The 21,070-nt window shown below is 46.7% G+C and overlaps 1 long non-coding RNA gene across 1 annotated transcript in view; it reads right to left on the bottom strand.

Moving 5' to 3' along the window:
* Pvt1 (Pvt1 oncogene) overlaps positions 1-21,070 on the bottom strand; it is a 223,391-nt gene that overhangs the window by 136,823 nt on the left and 65,498 nt on the right. Inside the window, exon 2 of the long non-coding RNA NR_185124.1 lies at positions 11,013-11,326. This is a non-coding gene — a long non-coding RNA (Pvt1 oncogene). The remainder of the gene's footprint in view (positions 1-11,012; positions 11,327-21,070) is intronic.

The following is a 21,070-nucleotide window of genomic DNA, read 5'->3' as shown; positions in this document are numbered from 1 at the left end:
TGCTAAGATGCTTGCCTAGCACGCATGAAGAACTGGATTTGATGCATAGTGTCCAATGAAACCAGGTGGTGCATGCTTGTAATCACAGCAATCAGGAAGTAGAAGCTAAAGCTTGGGTTATTCTCTGCTACCTACTAAGTTTGAGGCTAGCCTGTGGTACCTAAAACCCTGTCTGAAGTGGAATGGGTTGGGGTGGGGGGGTTGGAGGAGGAGGAGGAGGAGGAAGAAGAATCGGAGAGAGAAGGAATAGAAAGGGGGATCCGATTTAAACTGGTGAGGATTTAGTAGGAAAATGCAAAACTTTCTGGCTTCCTGACGTCAATCAGATCATTGGAGGCACCATGTAATCAGCTAGGAATCCAGGAAAAACCCTCTGAACTGGAGAGCAAGGAGCAAGCTTCCTCTTCCACTTGCCCTGCCTGTCACACCTGCACTCACTGCCCCCCAGCAGAGTAAAAGAGCTGAGGCACAACTTCCAGTCATCCTCCGGAGCACTGGCTCTCTCAGGTTTATGATTTCCGGAGACTGCAGGAGAGCAATGACTGTAAACAGAAAAGTCCCTGTCACTTCTACAGGTTCAGATAGCCAGCCTCTTGCTGGTCAGAGTGTCTTCTGAGGACCCTTGATATCTGAATCTGGAGGAAGCAGCAATCTGCCATCTAAGCACTAAATGTGCACACTTGTGTAGCAAACAGGTGATGGAGAAGGGTGTGTCCAGAAGCCCCAGGGGAGAGATGCCACCTTACAGCCTTGCTAGCTGGGGACTGAACCCCTCCCATCCTCCGTTTCAAGACTTGCAAGATAATGATTATACAGCTTTTCACCTTTGGAACTGCTAGGAAAATTAAATCAAACGCTGGACATTGGGGATGTTCAATAAAATAGAAGAACATGTAAAATGCGAACCATTATCCATACACCTAGACCATGCCCATGACATTTGAAACATGCATGAAAACCAGGCTCACATCAGCCCACAAAAACATCATGAAGGCACTGGCTTCATCAAAGAACAAAAGAGCCACTCCGCCAGCCTACCCCTCAGTCTAACAAGGGAAGCAGAGGGCATCAGATATGTCATTTAAGCCACTTATCAGTGGTTCATCACATTGAGGGGGCCAATCTGATCAGCCCTGCCTGAATTCCCCCAGTTTTCCCTTTCCCCTGTTGTTTGTCATTATCTAAACATTTATCATCCCCAGGAAGATGCAAATGCTATGTGAATTCACAATGCACTGTCAATGAAACCCTCCCAGCCATTTGGAGGATTTATCTTAGTGCTAACAAGAGAACAAATGAAACCCAGGAAAATCTTAATTAACTCCATAAGCATCCTCTGGGTATTTCTTCCCCAAGCCCACCCCCATCTTGCTGTTAATCAAGGAAGACAGAGAAGCTACAGAAACACAGCCGAATAGTTACTACTTGGTGCGTAGGACAGGGCAAGGTAGGAGCTCTCATTTGAGAAAAGGCTGACCCAACTCATCCCAAGAGCTCTAACAGACCTTCTGCAAGCTCCTGACCCTCTCTCTGTAAGGTCACTTGCAAATTGGTAACCGAGGGGGAGGAGGAGGCGGCTCTCTCAAGCCCTTGGTTTGTGTTAGGCCTGTCCTAATTGTATCTCGGTTAACCTCCAAACACTTCCTCCAGAGAGAACCTGTTACAACCCATTTTACACATGGACAAACAGGGGCCAAGAAGATAAATGACTTGCCTGAGATCAGGTCTAAACACACTAAGTTGATATTCAACCGAGGCCATCCAGATGATACCTCACTGCTCTAGGTTAGTGGAACAGAAGATATTCAAGACTATGATGTTGGGGAAGCCAAGAGTGGGAAAGTGGCTGGACATTGGTTTCTTCACTTGTGAAATGAGGGCAGAACCCACTTCACAGGACTGAGAGAGCAAATCAATGAAGCAGAACCAGTGAAATATTAGAAAAGGAAAAATACTTGACCAGGACAAAGTGACTTCTCAGCACACTGTCCTGCACTAAGTACAGACTCCATAATAATTCAGTGAATCTAGACAACTGACCACTGACTGGGCCAACTTACAACGTTCTTGGGAGGCCTGAGTGAGAAGACTGACTATCTCTAGAATGTTTTCCCTCTTAAGGAGGAGCATTTTCCCCAGCATCAGCAATCAGGATGGTCCTGTCTAGAACATCTGCTTCTTTGCATGCTTTGCACCTGCCTGATATGCAGTGCCTGGCCCTGACAGCTTTTCCTTCTTGCTCCTTCATAGAGCAGCCTGAGGATAGCATTCGGTAGGCTTGGCCCCTCAAGCTCCAGGATATGGCCCAGTAAAGCCAAGCTGGGACGGAACTGCCCATCTCCTGGAGTATGTCTCCAATAAAGCAACAGGGGACCAAGGCTGACCTGCTCAGCCGTTGGGTTGACAGGTCACAAAACCATGGCACAAATAAGAACTGCCAATCTGGGTATGACCTACACATCACACTGTAATTCCAGCCCTTGAAAGACTGAGACAGAATTATCAACACAACTTTAAGGCCAGCTCGGCTACATCTCACCAAACCACAATAAAACAACTGCCAGTGTTTGTCATCAAGGAATGCCTGACTGTAAGGTAATGAAGTTCTCCCCTCTCCTACCAGGGACTCCCTGAGGTATGGAGCTAGGACATCCCACGGGTGATCTGCACCTTGGATAGCCATCAAGCCCCAGCAGAACCTGTAAAGCTCAGCATATGGAAGAATAGGCATGAGGGTCCTGTTGATGCCGTCTATCAGTGTGCCAAATAGAACAAGAGAGAGAAGTCTACAGACCAAGCCAGTCCTGTGCCTCAACGCAGCATGAGGTCATCGAGTCAGACAAAACTGGTCTAGTCCAACTGGTGTGTGGACTAATTTTTCATTGTGGGGGAGATAATAAAAGGAGACATCTCAAAGCATACAGATATTTTCCATTCTCGATCTTCAGGGTTCCATTTCTAATCAGACAGACAGACACACACACACACAAACACACACACACACACACACACACACACACACACACACACACACACACACACACAGACACGTCTCTCTAGCTCTCCGCATCTGACTCTTCTCTTCTCTTGTCCCTCTTAGACTTTCCACAGAGTTGAACTTCCTGCTAGCAATTTCCAATCCTGTGGATGCCTCCTGAGATATCCTGCTGGGTGGGGGGACCTCAGCCATCTTTTCTCCAATGTTCCTGAGCCAAGCTATGAAATTTCCTAGAGTCCTCTTTTCCCATTGAGAAGGCTCCTCATGTAGTGATGGCAACCTCACCCCTCTGCCCAATGACGCTCCCTTTTCTCAACAAGACCAGTGTCCCCTGCTCACCAGATGCGCCATGGTGCCTTGGACCTTCATGCCTGGATTGGTGACATCAGAGAAGCTGACACCTCAAGTGGCCTTTCCGCACATAGCTGCGCTGCCCTCCCTCACCACTACTTCTGTTCTCCTCCTGTTCTTGCATGACGCAATGCTCTGCTCCTTCTTCACCCTCACTCTGACACGATGCTCCGTCCCTGTCCTGGCTCTGGAGTCTCTGGGTATTTACCTAGTCTTCTTCCAGAGTGCAGACCATAGAGTCATATCCTGACCAGTATCAGGTAGCAGACCCTGCTGATGGGCACAGGTACACAAAGGCGTACCACCCATTCCTGCCCACCCAAGTACTTCCCTGATCTCAGGAGGAAGAAACTCAGGAAGCTGATGCACCTACTTCGAAAGCCAGGTGGCCACAGGTAGGAAGACTGCAAATATGTTCCCTGCATGTTAGACTCCCAGGGACACATTCTACTATGCACGTAGACACTCATTGCAGGCCTGCTTACAAAACCAGGATCCTAGAATGACCCCCCAACACACAGCCCAAAGAATAAGGCCTGGAATAAAAAGACAGCAGCACAGTATCGAAGTCCAATGCTGAGTGACAGGTTTTACAGGAACCATCTGCATTGTGCCACCTGCCTAAGAACTGCTGAAATACCAGACATAATGGCAGAGGTTTCCACATAGATCTGAAATAGAAGGGTAGAGCTCGACCTCCTGGGCCCAAGCCCGAGGATAGAGCTTCTATGAACATGAGCTGCGAAGCCTCTCCCTGCCTTAGGTTTTGTTTCATTTATCTCTTCAAAGGCATTGGTCCAAGGCAAACAAGCAGTATCCACAGCGAGTATGAGTCCTTCGGGTGGGAGCAGGACCTTTGTTCCGTGGTCCTTTGTGACATCCACTGTCTAGATAACTCAAATTACCCAGAGAAACAGACTCCAAATTCCATAGCAGATTCCTGAATGACGAAAGACTTTCTGGAAGTCACTGGAAGATGAAGGGACCCAGATAGTGTGGAGAATTCCCATTGTCACAGAAAAAAATGACAGGAAGCCTCTGGGGTCCTGGAAATCATAACCACTGTATGGTACAGCTCCAGTGGCAAGGGCTGCGTGGCATGTAAGGAATTTGCCAAGCCACCTTCTCTAACACTCAAGGCTCCTCCCTAAGCTCTCTGCTCTGCTGTCACTCACTTTGGACCTCCAATACTTTCACCAATAGGACTCATTTGTCCTCTTGGCATCTGTCCAAGTATCACACCTGATCAGCCACCCCAAGTCAAAGCCTCCCCCAAAGTCCTAAGAAATGCCTGAGCTGACTTGAACTCAGAACCCAAAAGTCACAAAATCGATCTGCCTGGCAATGTGGAATTGGATTACGGGTTTGCTCTGCATCAGGCTTGATTCTGTCTGTCTGGGTTTCCCACTTCAGTGCATCTAATTTTATAATAGCAACCTCCAGGAGGGGGAAAAGGAAGACCCAGAGAGGTCAACTCATCTATGGAAGGTCACACAGCCATAAAGTTGTTTTGCTTAGCTGGCCCTGTGTTTTCTTTGTGTTTATTTGGTTTTTGTTTTGTTTTGTTTTGTTTTGTTTTTGAGATGAGGTTTCTCTATGTGGCTGCCTTGGCTGTCGGGGAACTCATTCTGTAGACCAGGATGGCCTTGAATTTAGAACCACCCTTCTCTGCCTCCCAAGTGCTGGGATTAAAGGAGTGCACCACCATCGTCAGCTGGCCCCAGGTTTTCTAATACTCCATCCAGAGAATTATTTTTACTATTATAAGTCTCTTCGTGTGTCCCAAACTTGTAACAAAGAGTTTCTGGTGACCAGGGGTGAAAAGGAATCTGGGAGTTTGTGGCTGGCTATTTATTTGGTTAAGTCAAGTGTTGCTAAATGGTCAAGAGCCAAGTGCTGGGGAGAAGAGGCCAATACTCACCCATCTGACCCAGGTTTCCAGTGGCCACTGCCTAGTCCCACTCTACTGCAGGCAACATCTTTGGTGCAGTACCTGTAAGCCTTGCCTATCTCCAGACTCACTCAGGGCTTGGGGAGGAGGTAAGAGGTTGCGTACATGACTGCCTAGAATCTATCCCCTTTCTTGGCTCTTCAATTCCACAGGCTGCATGCTCACAGGAAGAGGGGGCTGTGTTGTGGTAAATATTATTTGATGGTATCTACCCCACCTTAGATCATTTGTTTTCTAAATAAAAGGCACAAAACATTTATATTTATAATAAGCCTTAAAGCATTAGAGTTGGGCAGATATCAACCCTCTATGCTAGTTGGTCTACTTTCCTGTCAGTAACCCCAAGATATCACTTGCCCTGTACTTCCTGGGCTGCTCCTACACCAATTGGTCATGCACTCATAATCCACCCTCCCCCATAGCCGCCTCCGCCGCCGCCGCCTCCTCTTCCTCCTCCTCTTCCTCTTCCTCCCCTCTCCCCCTCCCTCTCCCCCTTCCCCCTGTCATCTCTGCCTCAGTCCTCAAGTCTTGGAACCGAAACCCCACCCCCTACCTCTCTTCTGCCCAGCTACAGGCTGTAGGCATCTTTATTAACCAAGTTTTAAATTAAGGAGCAAAGTTTGCACAACAAAAGCTGGCATATGTGTCTTGAGGCAACTAGACCTAGGGATATGGAATTTAGCACTGCAATTTATAGCAAGAGACCTAACCACAACAACTGTGTGATCCTCACACCTACAAGCCAGTGGCTGGCAAAGCTCATCCGCCTCCTGGATCTTCTTGTATAGGAAGGAACTAAAAAGCAAACACCAGTTGACCCGGCCCTGGTGCAACTCAGAGATGCTAGCATTTGCAGGTGATGAACAAAGGAGAGCTCAGAGAGCTTAATAAAGTGGAGGGAGACCAACCAGCTATGAAACAGAAGTCTTCCAAACCTGGTTAACTTTGCTCCCAAGGACCATTGAGTATATGACCATATATACTTAAAAACAAACACTCTAACATGACCTTGTTGAATTATCACTAGGGTCTCTCCCTTGCCTGTCCTATATCTCAACCAAAGTACATGTACTATCTGTCAATATCACAGCTTAAGACACAGTGGACATGAACTGACCGTGTGAAGGTTTCTTTTATGCTTCCTGGGAAACCCAATGAAAGCGCTATCCATCTGCGGTTGCCACAGCTTCATACAAATATTATATCTCATGACAAAACCCTATCCAGTGTTTATGATCCAGAAGTTTCTTACAAAGACAAACAGGTTTCCTCATTTAAAACAGGGACAAACGACAGCTTATGGGCCCTTGGCCAATTCTTGTAAATAAAGTTTTATTGGCACACAGCTACACCCACTCATTTGCATACTGCCAATGGCAGCTTTAGAAGTAGGGAACTGCAGGGCTCTCTGAAAGCTGAAAATATTTACTTTCTAGCCCTGAGTAGGAAAAGTTTGCCAAACCTTAATTTAGACACAAATATAACCCACTCAGCATGCTGTGGTAACTAGGAAACCCAGAGCTAGATTGAACATTAAATTTCTGTGAGTCATGACACATCTTCAGCCTTCTCTTATTTCTCTGTGTCTGTGTGTTTTGATCTTCCAATTCTACTTCAACAACTTACTTAAAAATAACTAATATTCCCTGAGTAGATGTTCTATGTCCCCAGAAAACCCGCTGACTCAAATGCTCAAATGTGTGTTTTATTTCATTCTCAACGTAAAGTTGTGGAGGAGATAACAACCTCCAATCATTGAAAAGAAATGAATGAAAGACGTGAAGTCACCAGCCGACTGCACAGCGGGAATATTTACTATGCTGTGAGTCAACCTAGAGTAATAGAGGGGCTGACTAGAGCACGCTGGGTAGTCAATATGCACAAGAGGGTGGACAGGGCCCACACAGTGCCTGCAGTCAATGCTTCACATGATTATAAAGTTGTTCTCAGGGGCTGGAAGGATGGCATCATGGTTAAAGGTACCGGATGCTCTTCCAGAGGACCCTGGCTCAATTCCAACACTCACGAGAGATAACACCTGCCTCTAACTGCAATTCCAGAGTATGTGGACTGCAAGCACTGTATACACATGCTGCACGTCCATGCATGCACATGCTTGTGTGGACCTACATTCAGGTAAAACACCCACACACATAAACCAAATGTGGTTTTACATAATAAGCATAAAGAACTAAGATGCTTACACTAGAGTAAGGTGTGTGTGTGTGTGTGTGTGTGTGTGTGTGTGTGTGTGTGTGTGTGTGTGAATTTCTGCACATCAAGCTAAGCTGCTATCTCCTAAGGAATCTTACAGATTCAGAGAAGCACAGTAGCCGCAGTCTTGCCAGTTGGAAAGCAGGACCCATACCTACCCACATCACAAGCTCTGAAATTTTGCTCCTATGACATCGTGAGCTCCCCACAGCCACTGTACCATGGCTGTAAACAAGGACCTATACTCCAAGCGAAGGTCCCCTCAAGGCTAAGAGCCTCCATGTATTCTGGAAATGGAGATCATTATGTTAGATTGTTGTTCTCTTAGCAATGATATGTGAGCTATCAAAGGCCTCTTGAGCCAGTGGCAATTTCTCTACAAATCGGTTAAAGTACATACAAAACAATCGTTGTTCTCTAACACAGGCTTGCCAAGCCAAAATGTAAGCATAGCTTCTGGGACCTTCACGAAGAACCAGGATGCACTTGATGACTATGTAGACCTCTTTGAACCTCAGACCGAATGTGAAACAGAGGGCCACACCCACCCCAGTATATTAGGTGATCCAGGGGACCTAACCCAGCTCATAGACAGCCCCATGCACAGCGCCAAGACACTCGAAAAGAAAGAGGCTCAGACTCTTTTCCTGCCAAACTGTGCAGACCAGCTAAGGCTCCCAGCACCTCAGCCAGGGCGCTCAGCTATCTTCAGGAATGGAGGCTGGAGGATCTTGAAGCACAGCCCTCCACTAGTACCAGTGCTTCCACTAGCACAGAAGCCCAGTAAGGAAAACCAGTATGGAAAGCAGCAATCAACAAGACACATGTCTCACCAGGAAGCGGAGGAATGATTGAGGAGTTGAACCCTAAACAGAAACGCTGCCTACTCTTGTAGCCACAAGAGGGTGTGACCTAAGGACCCTTTCATTCCCAAGTACCATAGCCTAGAAGAAAAACCACTTAGTTCCCTACTACTGAGGAAAGAGACCAAAAGAAGAAAGGTGATCTGCTCCAGATTATGGCCACTAGAGGGGACAAGAAGGGAGCAGGAGTCCCATCTCCCAACTTTAGGCAGTGTGGTCCATGGCTGTGGAGATTGGCAGCACAGTGGTCCCTTGGGAAACAACTTTGCTTCATAACCCGTATCTTAACAATAGCTACCCCATGGCTCTGTTCTAATGAATATGTGGTTCAGTGTTCGCCATACTGAGTGCACTGGCCGAAAAAAAAAAATGGTGATATTTGCTATGCCCATGTCCATCCAGCAACTGTCATATTTCTCACAGTTAGGGTTCTGTGCTTTTTGGAGCCTGAGCCCACCGTCACCCTCTTGTGAGAGGCAGGAGATAAAAGAGAGCCACCACAAAAGGGTTATTCTAGGGAGTAACCAATAAAAGCAGAGAAAGGGAGCTGTGAGCTGTGTGATAAGTTAGGTACAGCCGTCCCAGAGGAAGAATGGGGGGTGGATGGGGAAGACATAGCCCCTCCCTGAAATGACTCCAGTTACCACCCCAGCTAGGCAGGTCCATAAGCACAGCTCCAAATACCTTATCCAACAAGTCCACACTTACCACAGGCACCTATTCTCCCCAGACCAGCAGTTCTCAACCATCTCAATGCTGTGACCCTTGAATACAGTTCCTTATGGTGTGGTTTACTACAAGCCACAAAATTATTTCATTGCTACTGAAACTTTGCTACTGCTAGGAATCATAGTGTAAATATCTGCTATGCAGGATAGCTAATATTCAGCCCCTGTAGGGAGTCCCACCTAGAGGTTGAGAATTGATGGGTTAGACCATAAGCAGCTAATTAAGTACTGTTCTCCCAGCCTGATCCAACTCCAGCCCGAGTCTCAGCCCTGCGGCTCGAGTCCTGTGGAATTCCCTAAAGTCTGTTTTTCTCAGGTAGAAGAAGGAGGACTATAGGTTTTAGGGGCACAAGAACAACTACAGGAGAAAAGTCCCATCACATACACCTCCAGACCTAGAAGAAAATCCTCCTCCTTCAGCTGATCCTATTGGCTCTGCATAAAACACCAGACAGACAGCTTTCAGCTTGGCCTTCTCCTAAGCAAATACCTCAAGCCTCATGGCTCTCAACTATAGAATGGAGAAGACACACTATACTCCCAAAGGAGTGTGACTAAATTATTCAGCTATTCTAAAGAACCCTGTCCTATCTACGCTCAGTGAAACTGCAAGGAAACCACAGTGGGTCACCATCTCATCAGACCAACTCTGGTGCAGCAATGTACAATGTGTCTAGCCTTTAAGCAGGACAGTGAGGTTCTGAGGCTCCTCCAGCATAAAGTCAGTGCACATCTTTGGGCTGTAAATAACAACATAGCATAAACAGAGGACTCGGTGTGCATAGACCTTTTAGGATTGCCTAAACTTTTATCCTTGAAACGCTAGACCTAGAAGCTCATCCCACAAACACCCTATGTCAAGTTCCACTTTGGCAGCCAAACGGTGACCTGAGCATTGTGCTACCTCCTACTGGGGCTACTACTCTCCTTTGGGTAGCCTGGTGACATCCCTGGGTTCTACCAACCTTGTAACCCCTAAGGAGTCAAGATTCCTGCCAGTCAGTTGCAAAACCACAAAGACCTCCGTTGTCGAATCCACTACTGCTTCCCTCTGGCTAGCCATTGCAGGCTTGATGTTTAGCCTTCCCAAGTGCTGCAAAGAACTATGACCTTTAACCTCCTGTCCAGGCCAAGCCACTCCTTACCTGGCTCCTTAGAATCTTCTCAGGGCCAACCAATGCTCACCCTCCCCAGAAGCTGGTCCTGACCCTGTGCAAAGCATCAGGCACATGTTCAGCCTGTTGTGAGCCTCAGCTCTGTCAACCCTGTGACAGAAGAGAATACTAACTTCAGTCATGCTAAAGGGAGAAGGGAATCGGATTGTCACTGGCCCTGAGTCACATAGGGTGGTAGAGATTTTAACTCAGAACAGCTACCTGCTGACACACATGGTACCAACCATCTGGTCCCGTGGTGTTCTCAGCTCTTGGCATAGAGTCAAGAAAGGGTTTTATTGTGTCTATCTTCCTTATGGAATTGCCAGTGCCTTAATGAATTAACCATCACATCTTCATTTCTCATTCTTGCAGGGTGAGAGACCAATGCCAGGTACCCACTAAGTCTCAGAGACACAGCCATCCTCCTCAGGCCTTGCCTTCAAAGCATTTAGAGTCTAGACAGAAATAAGAACTTTCAATCAGTAAGTACCCATCAACTTGGGCAAGGGTAGCTCCAGAGGGGATTCTCTTTTTAATATTATTTTAACATAGAACAAGTTCTACTTTTTTGTCTTTCACCCGGCTCTCAGTGTCACGCCAGACACATAGATGAACATAGAAGACAGCAGAACTTCTCAGAGCAGCCACATGAACAGACAGCCCTCAGCCAGCAGCCAGGATAGCTTGGAGTAAAGCACAAGAACACATCAGAAACACTTCATTGAAAGGAGATGGATCTTGGGGACTTACATTTTAGAGGGAGCCCGAGAGAGCAGACCAAATATTCCCATGGAGTCAAGGGTAGAGATACAATCCTGTCAGTAATGATCCTTGTCCCCAGTGGGCGTCCAGGCTAGAAAAATCCATTAGGCCACTTGTAACATCTCTAGGCAGGCCAGGTGTATTACTCCAGAATTTGCATCCACCAGAATTACTCCCCAGGGAACTTCGTCTTACTGTAAATCCACAAGGTTCAGGAAATCTTGAGAGAGGCTCCGTGGAGTCTGCAAGCACAGCCTCCTGGAGGGCATCTTCTCAGCAGGGTGGAGTTAAGAAAATCAGGCCTGAGACAAGGAAGAAGAAAACCACATTGTCACAATCACAGACTACAAAGACCCTGACTGGTTCACAGAGGAATGTGCTAAAACAAACAAATAAACAAACAAACAAAACTTGTGACCCAAATACCGGTGAGTAGAAGGCCTAGGCCTACCATGACGGGAGGAAAGCCTTCATTGAGGGAAACTACACTGGTTGCTACCTTCCAGACAGATCCTCAGAGCAGGCTGGAAAGAGAGTAGGGCCTGACTGAGCCAACAGTATGGATAAGGGAAAAGAGAGTCAGTCACTGGCTTGCTTTGGCTGACAGAAGGCCAGGCCTGGCACCCAGCCAAGCTCCCCTGCAGGTCTGAAAGGTCCCAGCAGGGAGCTACTAGGCTTAGAGGCTTAGGGGTCAGCTGGTCGGAAGTCAGTCTTTGTCTTGTTTCTTTTTAAAGGCAACCACAAAAGGCTGGCCTGGCTCCAGGTCCTGCCCTACTCGGTGAGCTGCTTCTCCAGGACAGGCCTGGAGCTTGTTCTCATTCATTCAGCAATTCCTGGGCCTTTCCAGACTGGTCCAGCTACTATGTCTTGGTCTCCTCAATCCAGTGTGTTCACATTATCCTATTATCCTATTATCAGGTTGGGGCCTGAACATCCCTAGCCTCCTAAGAGAGCACTAGCAGTCCTTCATGGAGCATATATCATCCATCCAGCTAGAAGCTCTGACCTACTGTATCCCATCCAAGGCTCCAACCACCTGGAGTCCTCCAATGAAGTTCCCAGAATAATATTTGGGGGGGCACAGAGAGTAAGTACAACCAGGAAGACAACAGCAGAAGGTAGGCAGGCAGTCAGAGGTCTTCCCAATCGGAAGCCGGACTCATTGTCCTGAGTTATGAAGGACACCTACCCAAGATGGCTATGACTAAAAATTCAAATATTTCCCACATTTCATACACACACACACACACACACACACACACACACACACACACACACACATTTGGTTACAGAGATAAGAAATTTCAGTCCTAGGGCAGCAACCAGGGGGAGCCCAGCTACTGACTCTCAAGTCCGGAGTTTATTCAGTCTCTAAGAGGGGAAGACATTTCAGCACTAGCTCAGCCTAAAGAGAAGGGGGTAAAGACGTGGTTAAACGTTTACTGAGGTCCACAGGCAAATCTGAAGCCCTGAAGTCAAGTTTACTTTGCTGTGGTCAAGTCCATTAAAGTTCTATGACCTGAGGAAGAATTCTCATATGGTTGATTGTTACTCTAGCTAAGGCGTAGTTCCTGACCAAGAACAGAGGCAGTGTGGATGCTCAGGAGAAAAGGGACCCCACCACTCTTCACCTGTCAGAAAACAGCAAGGGGGGGGGGGGGGGGTGCCTTGCCACACCAGGGCTTCAAGTGTCTTCAAACCAAAATGTCTCTCCAGAAGTGACTTTAAAAGTACACACAGAGAATCCAAGGAGAAATGAGCGCAAACTGAGATTCAACAGTACACATAGCACCTATGGCAAAGATGAATGGGGCAACAGGAAAGTGTATTTATAATGACACACAAAAAGCTAAACCTCTCTATGCTCTTAGAAGCCAAGACAAGGGGAACAAGCCTGGTGATGAACTCACATAAATGGTAGAAGGAAAGAGCGGATTCTACAAAGTTCTCTTCCAACGCCTACAGGCCCACACAAATGAATAGCAATCGCTAATTAAAATAACAAAAGAAGTCAAAACAAAGCTATGCTGAGTAACTGGTGTGGAAGTAGGCCTTCTGAAAGGGGTAGTAGGTAATATTCCGTTCATCCAGGTGCTGGATAGCCCAGCAGCACACTGCACATTGTGTCTACTTTGTGCAAGAGCTGCTTTACCTCTGTGAAAGAGGCCTTACATTTTTCAAGACTTTCCTGGGAAAGTATGCCGTGGAACCATCAAAGACAAGGAAACAGGCCCTCTGGCTTGAGAAGGGACATCTTCCGGGGGCTCCCTGCCTCTCCACCCCATCTTCTCACAGGCTGCTGCTGTCAGCTGGCCATGCCTGGAAGGCATCCAGGGGGAGGCTTCATCAGGAAGCATGGTCTGGCTTTGTGACACAGAAATTGCCCCACGAGAAAATACAGCCTCGGGTCCTTTCTCTTGGCTGTGCTTCTTCCCTCTCTGTCTCCCAGACTGTCAGGCCCAAATGTGTCATTTCCTTTTTAACCCACCCTCCTAGATATTTGTACCAGCTGACCCTTGCAAGCAGACACCAGTGAGAAACCCAGGCCGCTTCAGTGTCTTACACACCAGCAACAGAGCAAAGGCCTTTTTGTGTATCAACTCCCTTGAACACGGGTGCAGGGGATGCTTTCTTTGCAAGCTGCACGGTCAGTACAAGGTACAGCAACCAGAAAAGGAGGTTCACAAATATTCTCCAGCCCATTTTGTGTCCTGGTGTGTATGACTGAGTTTTCTCCTCATTCTTCCATGATACTACATGTATGTACATACACATATGAGTGTCTCACTCCCCTTCTCTATCTTCTATAACTGTTCAACATGTTTTTAATATCAGTATCAGCCATGGAAAGTAGAAGTCAATTAGAATGGTTGAATAATGTAGCCAACAGGCCCCGGTACTGACTTCGGGGGCTGGAAAATGGTCCTGGGAGGTAAGGCTGGTTCACAGCAACACTGCTTCCCACACCCTCTCTCTTACATGGAAACTACAGTCTCTTAAACACAATAAAGAAGACACCTCCTTCACTTCCCTCCTGAAGCACAGAAGCAACAGTCAGGAAGATATTTCTCTATACTCCGAAGACCAGGAAGACATTTCAGAATCTGTTCCCAGACAACATTGTAACCATCCTTCTGTAGACAGACTTCCTTTCTTCCCCAAGGTGCTGACTTAACAGAGATCAGCTGCTCCAGAATCCCCAAGCCTAGCACTGGCTCATCCCCACACTCAGAGAATGGAATATGAATTGGGTTAGGGAGCCGAAAGGCAAGAGTGTGGACCTTGGGGCCCCTAGCGCATCCACTGAAAGTATGTCTTTGAGGCACTGGGAAATGCTGCTCTTGTATTCAGAACTGGGTTCAGTTCTCAGAGCTAACGTGGAGAGTCACAGCATCTGGAATCCTAGTTCTGGGGGATGCGGCACCCTCCTCTGACCTCCACTCACACCAGGCACACACATGGTACACATACAAACATGTAGGCAAAACATCCATACCCATAGAATAAAATAAACCCTTAGACAGACAGACAAGAATCTCTTTGTTCAGACTGGAGAGATGGCTCAGTGGTTAAGAGCACTGGTTACTCTTCCACGGGTCTTGAGTTCAATCCCCAGCAACCACACAGTGGCTCACAATCAGATCCTACAACAGGATCTGATGCTTGCAGGTACACATGCAAATTGAACACATATATACATAAATGAATCTTAAAATACATACACAGATCTTTGTTCAATTAGAAACGATAAATGTTTTCTTGGTTCTACAGAACAGACGGATAAGAGTGTAAAACAGAGTGGGCTCACAACAGAAGCAGAGTCACCATTACCTTGGACAACCGGAACTTCCCATACATGAGGCTTACGAGATGCTTAAGTGAATTTGCTAAGGTAACAAAGGGTGTGAAGGTTAACCTTGCTCTCCAACTTGACCCACTGAGAAGCATCGGGAAGATCAGCAGAGCACATTTCAAGTGCTGGTGTGGGTGGCTCACAGAGCGGATCAACTAAGAGCTGCGTAGAGCATGGGCACTTCCATCCCATAGGCTTCAGTCTGTGTTGAAGAAATGGGAAAGGCGGCCTCCAGCAGGCATCTGCTTTTTCCTGGCTGCTGCAGGCACCACTGCCCTTCCGCAGTGGACTGGGCCCTCTGTAACAGTGAGCTAAAATAAATCTGTGATGGCTACTCTTGGTTGTCAACTTGTCTACATCTGGAGTTAGCTAAAAATCCAAATGACTGGGCAAACCTATAAATATTTTTTTTTCCTTTTTGTTTTGTTTTGTTTTTCGAGACAGGGTTTCTCAGTGTAACAGATCCATGGCTATCCTGGACTCACTCTGTAGACCAGGCTGGCCTCAAACTCAGAGAGATCCCCCTGCCACTGCCTCCTAATGGTCAAGATTAAGGTGTGTGTGCACCACTACACCCAACCTGAAGAATTTTTTTCTTAATTAAATATTTAAATTGGGAAGACCCACCTCTAATCCAGATCTTTGGGTTGACAGTACACGTTTAATCTAGATCTTTTGCATTGGAAAGAGCCACCTTTCACTTGGACCACACCTTCCCCTGGCATAGAAGACATGCCATCCATAAAGAACATGGAAGAAAAAAGCGTCTAACTTTGCTTCGTTTGTCCTTGCTAACAAGTCTCTTTCTTCACTGGCATTAGAGTCTACTTGTTCAGACTTCTGGTGCACACTGAAGACTATATGAGCACACTGTCACTGTCTTCAGACACACCAGAAGAGGGCATCTGATCCCATTACAGATGGTTGTGAACCACCATGTGGTTGCTGGGAATTGAACTCAGAGCCTCTGGAAAAGCAGTCAGTCCTCTTAACCGCTGAGCCATCTCTCCAGCCCCTGGTTTTCGTATTTACGCACTGCTCAGAACACAGTTGGCAAGCAGCCCCTGCAGCTCCTGGGGGTCTCCACATCTTAGCCTAGGTGAGCAGAGGAGAAGCTGGTAAAGGGGTTACGACAAACCACAGTGCTCAGCTCTCACCCGGCCACAAAGAATCTTCTCAGAGGCCTCTGGGCCACAGGAAGTTGAGGGAGAAAGTAGTCAGCTTCCTGCAGGCTGGAAGGAGACCACAGGAATGTCAAGAAAGGGAAGGGTTAGTATACAGCAAGGAGGATGAATTGGTTCATCTGACTCTCTGCTAACACTTAGGACACGGTGATGGTGCCTCCGAAAGCTCATGTCCATAGAATATCATGGAGACTAGAGGCCTTGCACACCAACAGCTACGACACCATGAATGCTCCTAAGACCCTTAGCAGGCAGGAACCAGCCCCATATCTACACTACAGGTCATAAAAGGAGAATGAGTCACAGGGATGATAAGACGAACTGGAATGAAGGCTCCATATCTGAGCCCTTACACATTCCACGCCAGCCACCGCAGCACAGCACACCTCACACAATAACCTTCTTCTGGACCTGTTCACTCCCTCAGTGACTTCTGGTTCAACAAAGCCCTTGGCATCTCCACATAGCCACTCCCAATCTTTTCATAATCCCTTGTGACTGACTCCAACGTTAATCAATCACTGCCCCTTCCTGCGGCCCCCGTAGCACAACAGTATCTGTTTTAAACCCCAAACCTGATCTCATCGCTGGTCCACTGGCTTAGTATGAACCTCAGTACATAGAAGTAGAATGTTCTAAAAACAAGAAAGATACAGATGTATTTTTCTCCTCATCCTCAGCCCCACCCTACTTTGCTCATCCCCAGACCTCTCTCCATCAAGAAGCTGTGAGCAATTAGCTCAATAGCACAGCCTCAGATCCATATTATCAGATGCTGCCTGGCAGCTGCTCAGTGCTCAGGGACCATCATGAGATGAGACAAGCCGGCACAAACTTGTAATCCATGCATCCTCAGATGCTCTAGAACAGAAGCAGAGGGATCACAAGTTCAAGTTCAGCCTGACCTATAGATTGAGTGCAGAGGATAGCCTAAGCAATTAAACAATACTCCGTCTTGAATTCATTTTCTTTTTAAATGTTAAGGGGCTCAGGTGAGGACTGTAGTGCCATTGTAAAAGGGCTTGTAAGAGGGCTTGTCTAGCATACAGAAATGCCTTGAGGTCAATCCACAGCCCCGGATAAAATAGGTCAGAGTGGAATATACTTGACATCCTGGCATTTTGGAGGCAGAGGCAGGGAGATCAAAAGTTAACCGTCCTTAGTTCAGTGGTCAATTAGAGTGAGTTCACGGCTAGCCAGGGCTGAATGAGACCCTGTGTGAGGGCCGGGGTTAGTTTCTGGCAATCTGTTACAGGATTCCTAGGAAACAAATACACTTATAGGATAAATCAATAGATTGCAGTCAATGAACAAACCTTATATGTACTTATCAGTACAGTATTTCAGACCATGCTATGTAATAATAGACAGTTGTAATTTTGACACGATGTAAATGTTACAAATATTTGTATCTTATTAGTAAGTAAACTATAAAAAAGTAAAATAAAACCTGACTCAGGGCTCAGTAAGTAAGGGTACCTCATGTTAAGCATGATAACCTGAGTTCATCCTTGGGATGAGAATTGCACCAAATTGCCCTCTGTTTTCTACACGTGTTCTTATGACCTGTGAGCCTACATACAAATATTCATACATATAAATAAAAAGTACATTTTTTTTTCTGAGACAGTGTTTCTCTGAGTAGCCCTGGCTGTCCTGTACTCGCTGTGTAGACCAGACTGACCTCGAACTCACAGAGATCCACCTGCCTCTGCCTCCCAAGTGCTGGGATTAAAGGCGTGAGCCACCATGCCCAGCTAATAAGTGTAATTTTTAAACACAAGTAAATTAAAAGCTGGAGAGATGGTTTTAGCAGTTGTGAGAACTCGTTGCTTTTTCAGGGCCTGGTTTTGGCTCCCAGCATCAACATGGTGTCTCAGCCATCCATAGTTCCAGTTCCAGGGGGTCGGACAGCTTCTACTGACTTCCAAAGGAACCAGGTATTCATACGGCCATACATTTCATACATGTAAAAGAAATAAATGTATCATAATTATTTCTTAGGCAAGAGATATAACTCAGTGGTAGAGGGCTTAACCTTGCATGCACAAGGCCCTATATCCAGTTCTATCAAATGAAAAGGACAGCATCACAGATGTCTAGTGGAAGAACTGGACATGAATGCAGACCTACCATGTGCTTGACCAGAGCAATGGAGGTTATTTTTGGTGATGATACAGCAGAAGATCTCACTGGGAAGGTGTCCAGCAGAGATGGGAAAAGACCCTGTGGGTGCATGTCTGCCACAGAGCCCAGGCTCTCGACTTCCCAAAGCCCCCTGCCATCCACATCAATGCTCACTGGGCACACCAGTGAGGCTGTTCAGTCATCCCTGTTCACCTACAGCTTCACTCTCCACAGTCTCAATCACCCATGGCCAACTATAATCTAGAAATAAAATGAAAACTTCCAGAAATAAGCAAACCTGCCAACGTAGAGACTATTTCTTGTGGTTATGATTACTCTATTACAAGCTACTGCTGTTAATGCCATGATACAGTTTCGCTTACGAATGTGTTTGAATTTATAAGTGTGTATATAAAGCCATATACAAATCCAAGATCTATCTGTAGAGGGAAAACAGTATCTAGCGAGTTTAGGAGCAGCTGTGGTTTCAGGCATCCAGAGGGCCTTGCAACACTACTGCCTGAAGATAAGGGGGAGAGAGGATGAATTGTCACAGGGCCGCTGGAAGGAGCGATTGAAACAATCCATGGAGCACCGAGACCATTAAGTCTCATTATCACCAGCTGCAAGGGGTTCGTCAGCAAAATTAACACTAGCCACGATGGTTTCTCAGCAGCCACGCTGTCCCTTCAGGAAAGATGTTGCAGAGTCTCCTGGCTGCACATCCTCTAAGTAGGCTAAGAAGAAAAGAATGTCATTTCCCCCAAGGACTTCAAGGGACTAGCGCAGGGCCTGCTGAACAGGTAAGTAGGCTCAAGGTAAACTGAGCCGGTAACCTGGGAATTGCTGAGTGTCCAGGAAGAGGAGGGTGCTGGGGCCGAGACTGCCCAGGAGTTCTCAGGAGCTGTAGGGGGGGAGGGCGACAGGAGCTAGAGGTAGGCCAAGGTCCTGGGATGCCACAAGCACCACAGACTGAATGCCTGCTGTTTTGTGTCCTCACCTAACCCTGGCAAGATTGCTGTGCAGGGCAACACAAGCAAGTAGGAGTGTGGGGGAGGGCAGGAGCCAGTAAGAAAGCATCACATGCAGTCACTAACAGTCAAGGCAGATCAGTTCCCAATCCCTCTGCTCTCCTGCCTCTGTATTCCCAGACAATCTGCAGCAGGGGGCAGGAACTGAACCCCACTGAGTCCCCCAAGTGAATCAACTTCACCAAATGTTTCCCTGTGACTCTGTCATCTCCGCTGGCCCTCTAAAAGGAAGCAGAGATTCACGCTAGGGTTCCTAAAGGTTCGTTGACTCCTTCCAATTTAGGGCTAACAGACAGGGATGGTACCTTCCACATCCCTGTGGTGTTTGAAGCTACTTATAAGGACATATACGTCTGACACAACCAGAAAAGCTGTGGATTCTAGGAGTGATTTTGTTTTTCCATAAACACCTGGTGCACATATTCTTCTTTGGTGTGTAAGCACAATTCCTGGCTGTCACAAAAAGGAACAGCAAGATGGCTCAGTGTTTGAAGGCGCTTGCCACTGAGCCCAATGACCTGACTTTCATCTCTGGAACTCACATGCTAGAAGGACACAAATGACTCCCATAATTGGTACTCTTACTTCTACATGTGTCCTGTGATGTACACACGCACGCACGCACACACGCACACACACTAAATGAATACTCATAAAATGTAAGGTTCTGAAATGTTTATACCAATTTTCCTGTTTCTTCACATCCCTTACACACGATGAGAAGCAGTCACAGTCTCCTAACAGGTTCTATCTAATGTAATCACGGGGTCCTAGGCACCAGGAGTCGAACAGTTTAGTCCCAAGCAAGCCTTGTCGGGCTTGGTCACACAACATGTAGAAAGACCTAGATACCACCTAGGCACGGAGTAAACCAGGTGTGGTGTTGCACACCAGTAATCCCAATGCAGGAAGGGTAGAAGCAAGCAGATCAGGTCAAGGCTGTCCTTGACTTACACTCCAGGATAGCCCACATGAGACCCAGCCACAAAAACAGACTTGCAAACAAATACCCACCCAGTCATATATCCCTGGAGGGCATATGAACCCCAAACAGATGAGGCAACAAGAACGGGGTGAGAAGAAGGACACATGTGTTTTTCCATTTAGGAACCAGTCCCAGAATCGAAATAATCTCAGAGGCCAGGTTTCCCTTCCTGAAAAGCAACGCTATTATTGCAGAGCAAGGGAACTGTGTTTAATACTCTACTGATCCCCATGGGTACCTGCATATATGTAATATATATATATATATTATATATATGCAAGCATATATTTTTACAAGCATAAATACACACATAGGTACCTAAAAATAATTTTTTAAATACTGAAAACTAAGGTCTCAGCTTGTTTTCTATTGCTGAGACAAAACACTGACCAATACCAACCTGAGGAAGAAAAGATTTACCTCATCTTACAACACTAAATCACAATGTGGCATTGAGGGGAGTCAGGGGAGAAACTCAAGACAGACATAGACTGAAGCAGGAACTGAGCAGAAGCCATCGAAGAACATTGATTACTGGCTTGCTCCTCACAGCTTGCTCAACTTGTCTTCTTATATCTTCTAGAGCCACCTGCCCAGTGATGGCACTATCCACAGAGATAGGCCCTTCCACATCAATTGTTAAGCAGCCCCCACCACCACCACCACAGACTTGCTTATAGGCCATTCTGAGGGATGTAATTCTCCAATTATGCTTTAAGCTTCCCTCTTCCCAGATGCCACGAGCTTCTGTCGGGTTGACAAAAGCAAACAAACATAACCAAAACAAACCAAAACTTTCCCAGGACAACTCAGATTCTCAACTAGGTGCCTGATCATACAAGCATCACAGCACGTGACCAATGCTA

This window comes from Rattus norvegicus, chromosome 7 (genome assembly GCF_036323735.1).
Source record: "Rattus norvegicus strain BN/NHsdMcwi chromosome 7, GRCr8, whole genome shotgun sequence".
Classification (NCBI taxonomy): Eukaryota; Metazoa; Chordata; class Mammalia; order Rodentia; family Muridae; genus Rattus; species Rattus norvegicus.
This window is presented reverse-complemented; position numbering and strand designations above follow the sequence as displayed.